The following is a 7,016-nucleotide window of genomic DNA, read 5'->3' as shown; positions in this document are numbered from 1 at the left end:
TCCTTGGGAATGAAGAGCAGACAGAGTTCCTAACCACTGAGCCATCTCTTTAACCCCTCATCATGGTATTTTCTTTAAATCAAAACAATGGAAAGGTAACTAACATATTTTATTCATTTGTTAAGAATCTTTTGATGTTATAAAATATAGTCCAAGTGCCAGTTTTAATGCTTGAAACACACTTCATCAGGAGGACACACTGTAGCTTGTGTTACCCCACGCTGGGGCTTTAGTATGCTTCCTGCTTTTTATTTCTAACAATAATAAAACAGCTTGTGGCTAAATTCTTGACACAATTCAATTTCTTTTTCCTTTCCTCTCCTTTTTTTTTTTTTTTTTTTTTTTTTTGATGCTCTGTATTCTACTAGAGCTTCTATAGCAACAACTTAAACTTGCTAATGTTTTCAGATGGTTTGAGTATTTTATGATTCAACAACTCGTTAAAGCCATTTGCAAGTATTTAAGCTTTCCTTGAAAACAGAAGGTATAATTATTCTTGAGTCAATCCTTTGATCCTGTTTTTGAGCCTTGCAACTGAGCAGTAACTCCTTATGTATTTTTAAAAGGCATCTAGACATAGGTGTACTGTATCTTGTACCTACTATATCTAAGTGAGTATCCTTGATGGTGTGAGAGATTTTGGTTTAGCTCCCAACATACATGTCCTCTATTATCCCTGCAGAAAAAAGTTCCAGTTGAGACAAAATGAGAAACAAGGTCTGTTTCTTCGCTTTAGCTTGGGCACCCTTGGCTGCTCCGTGTTAGGATGTGGTATGCATTGTATGAGAAACAGAAAAATTTCAGAAGTTTTTAGGCAACAATGAAGCAGTTATTTCAGGCAGGGATGGCTTTTGTATTGGGTCTTGTGAGACATCAAAAAGTAAGGTTTATTTGTTTGTTTGAAGCCATGTGACTGGGCTTGTTTGAAAAGGCAGTGGCGTAGAACTGAGTGAGTGGCCAGGAAGCAAATTGAAATGGCTGTGGAGATTTAGACCTCAACAGGACGTGCACTGAAGCCGAGGCAATGATTGAATGAACGCCTGAGAAGAAAGATGCTGAAACTTGGCAGTGGATGGAGAAAATGTTAACAGATGCAGGGAGGGCAGAAGGAAGAGCTGGAAAGGGGAAGAAGGTGATTCTGTTGGCAAAGTACCTAGAGGAGTGGGGAGGGCAGGGAAGTCAAGACAATGAATTAGGAGGAGACAGGGAAGGGGCGTGGGTCAGCAGTGCTCATTCACTTCAAGGTAACTAACTTACAGGGGATGAAGCTCGAGGAAGCCACTGAATTTGTCCATTAGGAGAGAATTACTGGTCAACTTAGGGGCACTGGCTTAGTAGAACTCTAAGATATAGCAAGTAGACAAAGAGTTCAGCGAGGAATGAGTGTTGATAGTGGGGCAGAGCCCATTGGAGGGATGTTCCTGGTAATGTGTTTTTTAAACATTGATGTAAGAAAGGACAGACATAGGAAAGCCGATGAAAGGCTAGGCTCGTTCATTTAGTGTGCTGTATGTGTTTCCAGGCAACAGGACACAATCATGGACAAACCATGTACGGTCTCACCAAGCATCAAAGCCAGATGATGGGGTGCTGGTTGCTTGTTTGTTTGTTTATTTATTGTTAACTTAAAACAAACTAGAGTCACGAGAGAGAAAGGAATCACAACTGAACAATTGCTTCCAACAGACTGACAACCAGATATACCACCAGTGGGTACATCTTTGGGGCATTTTTTTTTTTGGTAGATGATTGATGTTTGCCCATTGTGGAAGGCACCACCTACAGGCAAGTCGTCCTGGGTGGTGTAAGAAAACAGATTGAGCAAGGCATGGAGAGCAAGCCAGTAAGAAATGTTCTTTCCCTTCTTCCTGAGCACTACCTGTGAGGTGCCTGCCATCCGGCCCCTGGTAAAGCCCAAGATCATCAAAAAGAGGACCAAGAAGCTCATCAGGCACCAGCCTGACTGATATGTCAATATTAAGCAGAAACTGGTGGAAATCTAGAGGTATTGACAACAGGGTGCGGAGAAGATTCAAGGGCAAGATCCTGATGCCCAACATTGGTTACTAGAGCAACCGGTAGAAAAGTAAACATATGCTATCTAGTGGCTTCTGGAATTTTCTGGTCCACGATGTCAAGGAACTGGAAGTGCTGCTGATGTGTAACAAATCTTACTGTGCTGAGATTGCTCATGACATGTCCTCTAAGAACGGAAAGCCATCGTAGAAAAGCAGCACAGCTCGCCATCAGAGTCGCCAATCCCAAAGGCAGGCTATGCAGCAAAGAAAATGAATAGATGGCTTGCGTGCATGTTTTGTGTTTAAGTAAAACCACAAAAACTGAAAGAAAAAAAAAAAAAAGAAATGTTCCTTCAAGATCTTTGCTTCAGCTCTTACTTCCATATTCCTTCCTTGAGTTCCTGCCTGGCTTCCCTCAGTGTATATAGTATAAACCAAAAGAATTCCTTTCCTTCTCCAACTGGGTTTTGGTTAGCGTTTTATCCCAACAGCAGAGAAACAAACTGATACCAAGCCAATAATCCCAATAAGTTAAAGGCTTCACAAACACTGTTTGGGAAGAGAGTGACACTGAGTGGTCTAATATTGCTGATACCAAGGATGACACGGGGACAGAATGAACTGTGGTAGGGGTCAAAGGAACAGGAGAAGCATGGGAAGGAGGCTGTGGGGAGGTGCAGGAGGGAAGAACCTGGAGTAGGGGAAGGCTCAGAGATGAAGCTAGGCATAACGGTGGGTCATCTTTTTCTCTATTTGAAGTTCTCTATTCTAGGGTCAATTATGTGGTTGCAAAATGCAGCCTTTATCTCAAAGAGGATAAAAGACAGTTTATTCTGGATCCAAATATGATTGAGCAGGGCCTGGGAACACAGGTTTAGCCACATTCCTGATCCCCAAATTCCATGTTCCAATGTAGACACAGTTTCATAAGGTTTTTTTCAATGACTGTCTTAGTCAGGGCTTGTATTCATGCACAAAACATCATGACCAAGAAGCAAGTTGGGGAGGAAAGAGTTTACTCATCTTATACTTCCACATTCCTGTGCGTTATCAAAGGAAGTCAGGACTGGAAATCAAAATCAAGCAGGTCAGGAAGCAGGAGCTGATGCAGAGGCCATGGAGGGATGTTCTTTACTGGCTTGCTTCCTCTGGCTTGCTCAGCCTGCTCTCTTATAGAACCCAAGACTACCAGCCCAGGGATGGCACCACCCACAATGGGCCCTCCCCACTTGATCACTAATTGAGAAAAATGCCTTACAGCTGGATCTCATGGAGGCATTTCCTCAACTGAAGCTCCTTTCTCTGTGATAACTCCAGCCTGTGTCAAGTTGACATACAAAACCAGTCAGTACAGTGACAGAACATTAAATACATTGGTACTAACTAAGTGGGAGGTTACAGGAATGGAAAGATCTCAGCTGTTGACCACAGATGCTCTTGTGGCACTCTTAGTCTTTTGGTTGTTAGAAACTATAGTTTTGTTAAGTTGATAAGATTCTAAGAGGTTTCATCTGTCAGTCACAGAGCGTTAGGTTAGACATGGAGGTGGACAAGGCCTGGATATGGAGGGGCTTCCAGAGAGCCCAAGATAAATTGTAACTAGGCTCTGACCTTTCAACCTTCCAGCTTCTCCTCTACTTATGCAGTTCTGATCAGTCAGTCAGCCTTGCAGTGGGTCAGTAAAGTGTGTAGTTTCTTCCTGGGAGCGTTGTTTTACAGTTAAAGAGATAGATTAAAGGTCTGCCTGGCTGGGGACAGCCCTCACAAGTGGGAGAGGCAAATGGAAGCCTTCAGGACTCCTGATTCTCTTTGTGGGAGGGGATAGAGGGGGACTGGGGAGAGCTGAGGGAGGGGAGACTGTGGTCAGGATATAATGTATGAGAGAAGAGTAAAATTTAAAAATAAAATCTAAAAAATGAAATGAAACAACATTTCAACAACAGCAACAGCAGCACATCACTCATTCAAAACCCAGCAGGGAGACTGGTTTTTAAAGGATACCTATGGAATGTCCTTTAATCAAGAACAGCTGTTTTGTTGTGGTGGTTGTTTGTTTGTTTCTTGTTTTTTAAAACAAGCTGGGCGGTGGTGCCACATGCCTTTAATCCCAGCACTTGGGAGACAGAAGCAGGTAGATTTCTGAGTTCAAGGCCAGCTTGGTCTACAGAGTGAGTTCCCAGACAGCCAGGGCTACACAGAGAAACCCTGTCTTGAAAAACCAAAACCAAAACCAAAACCAAAACCAAAACCAAAACCAAGCCAAACCAAACCAAACCAAAACAAACAAAACAAAACAAAACAAAACAAAAAAATCAAAAAACCCACAACAAAGCAAAATAAACAAAACCAAATATGTTTTACAAACTTCTTTATGTAATGAAGTCCTAGTCTCAGGACTACCAAACAAGGGCCTCAAAAGCACAAGCCCTCCCCCTAATCCCTTGGTCGGTAAATATTTTAGTAGGAAAGCCCTGAGTCGACCTTACACATCTTATTTTTAGAAGGCTCTTCGATGTGAACAGTCCCTGGTTTCATTTTAATTGGAGATCACAACTTAAAATTCTAAGGAAATAGTGTCAGATGAATGGGGCATGTGCCTGTAATTTTAAACACACACACATTTCTTTCTCTATGCTCTGTGAGTAGCGGCTCGGAGAAAGGAATGATGTCTTTGTGGGAAGCAGGGCATCTATCTCCATGATTGCTCATTCTCTGGCAGCTGAGGTAATAGGACTTATGCAATGCTAGTCGGCTGTGGTACAATTGTGTTTCTGGGGCTTCCCCGGGTGACACTTTGCAGACATTACCCTGGAGAAAGATTGTGATATTTTTTTTTTCTCCTTCTTTTCATATTGACTTCTCGTTCTACTCGATACGGGATTTATCCAGAGAAGAGGACTTTGCCAATTGCTTTTCTTCTGCTGAGAATTATAGATCTCATGAGTTCTTGTGTCTAGCTGAAGGTTTGCCAAGACACTTAAAGTCTGATTAAGAATAAAACACAAAGCACGCACAACCTTTATTCAGCAGTCATGATAAGTGTATTTTACATGCCTTCAGCTACAGCGAGTTATATTAACAACCTGTTACTGGAAAAATGTCAAGAGTATTTCCTGCCTCTTGGGATGATTACTTATCTGCTGAAAGTATGAGACTTGTTTTTAACACTCCTGACAAGAAGGAAAAAAGAATTGTACATTTTAGGGAAATGTTTACTTTTCATGTATTTTCTTTGAGATTAGTTAAAAACCTGTGGAGATGACATAAAGAACATGCTCAGTAATACACAGGTCTGGATCAGTCCCTTTTCTCAGCTTGAGTTTTACAGAGGACTTACAGGACTCCGTCTTTAAAAAATTATGCCTGTGTGTCTGTGCATGTGAATGCAGATACCTGCAGAAGCCAGCAGAGGGCAACAGCTCCTATGGAGCCAGAGCTACAGGTGATTGTGAGTTGCCTGCTGTGAGTGTGTGTGTGTGTGGGGGGGGATATGAACTTCAGACCCCTGTAAGGGCAGAACGTACTCCTAACCACTGAGCCACCTCTCCAGCTCCAGGACACAGCTCTCTTGATTTGCAGCTGTTCTGTCAACACTGTCTTCATTTTCTGTAAACAGGTTTGTCATTTTAAAAAGAGCGAAGGGAAGGTTCCCCCTGTGTGCAAGAAGAAACAAACGGACAAAGTCCCCACTTTTCTCTGTATCTGGACATGCATGCTTCTTGAGTGCAGTAAAGGAAAAGACTTTGATTGGTCATTCCAGGCTTTCTTCACCGACTCATACCGGCGCACAGATGCTTTTCCTCTGGTGAAGTCACAGGACCTTGTTACTGTATGATAGTCAATAGCTCTTGGGTTGAATTGTAGTGACATTTATATTGAAAAAATAAAGCAACTAGAGAACCCATTGTTAAATGGAATCAGGAAAATTAATGAAGAGGAAACTAAGGGTAGAGCTTAAGTGGAAGAAAGCTGAGTGGGGATGTTTGACTGTGGGTACTTAAGGCCAAGGGAGACAAAAGCTCATTGCGCAAATTCCATGGTTCCTGTGACAAAGGACAAAAAGGACTGAGGCCTAGGACAAAGGCTGTGCAAGAGAGCCATGAGTACCTACTTTACACTTAACAATTTGCCCTCCCGTGATGTATGGTTTGTCTCGAGGTTTATGGTTGGGGGTGTAGTCTCTTGGGTTGTAGTATTGAGATGTAGTATGGTAATTATAGGGGTTGGGACAAACCTTCTAGGTCATTGGGTTGCTACTCTCAAAAGAGGTTGTAGGACTCCAGGTTTTCTGCTTCCATGTTTGATGACGGCATTGCTTACTTCCTGATGCGCATCTAGCATTACCCACAGCTAATGGTGGTTTTTCATGAGCACTTTTACAAATCTATTTGGATGCTTAGCATCTAAAATTCTAAGCTTAAATTAACCTATTTTCCTTATAAAGTTAGCCTTACTTAGATAGTTAATTATAGTAATGGAACATACCATAATTCTTCACTCTTTCTTTCCACACCAGGGTCCCAGTTCTTAACTGCTGAACTTAGAGCTCTAAGTTAAACTGTCCATCCATCATCCTCCCTCCTTCACCCTCTCTCCCTCTCTCCGTCTCTCTCTTCATTCCATGTATTCATTTAAATGGGTGGCTGCATTATATAACTGAGGAAGTAGAAAGAAGCTAAACCTTGGGGGGGTCCATGACTGCTAACCTATTTAGAAATTTCATCCAACAAGACAAGGTAGTTGTCTAGATATTTCTTCACACTGCCACAACTTGAAAGAGGCAGGTTTTCACCATTGCTTGATAATGGTAAATGTACCTTTCCGGGGGGGCCGAACATAGCCACTGATCACTTGGTAACAACTCAAGAACCAAGAAACCTAAAGGAAAGGTGAGAACTTTCCAGGGTTTGTGGAAACAGAGTGAAGGGCAGTAGGTCAACTTGAGTACTTTTACCAGTCAAGGAAGAGTCTGGCAAAGTATTCCATCCTCACAAAAGA

The 7,016-nt window shown here is 42.2% G+C and overlaps 1 pseudogene; it reads left to right on the top strand.

The window, feature by feature from the left end:
- The first annotated feature begins 1,850 nt into the window (after window positions 1–1,850).
- Window positions 1,851–2,296, top strand: LOC110332953 (annotated as a pseudogene).
- The last annotated feature ends 4,720 nt before the right edge of the window (window positions 2,297–7,016 follow it).

The sequence above is a fragment of the Mus pahari genome, chromosome 15, assembly GCF_900095145.1.
Source record: "Mus pahari chromosome 15, PAHARI_EIJ_v1.1, whole genome shotgun sequence".
Lineage (NCBI taxonomy): Eukaryota > Metazoa > Chordata > Mammalia > Rodentia > Muridae > Mus > Mus pahari.
The sequence above is the reverse complement of the archived record's forward strand: the minus strand, read 5'-3'. Positions and strand labels throughout refer to the sequence as shown.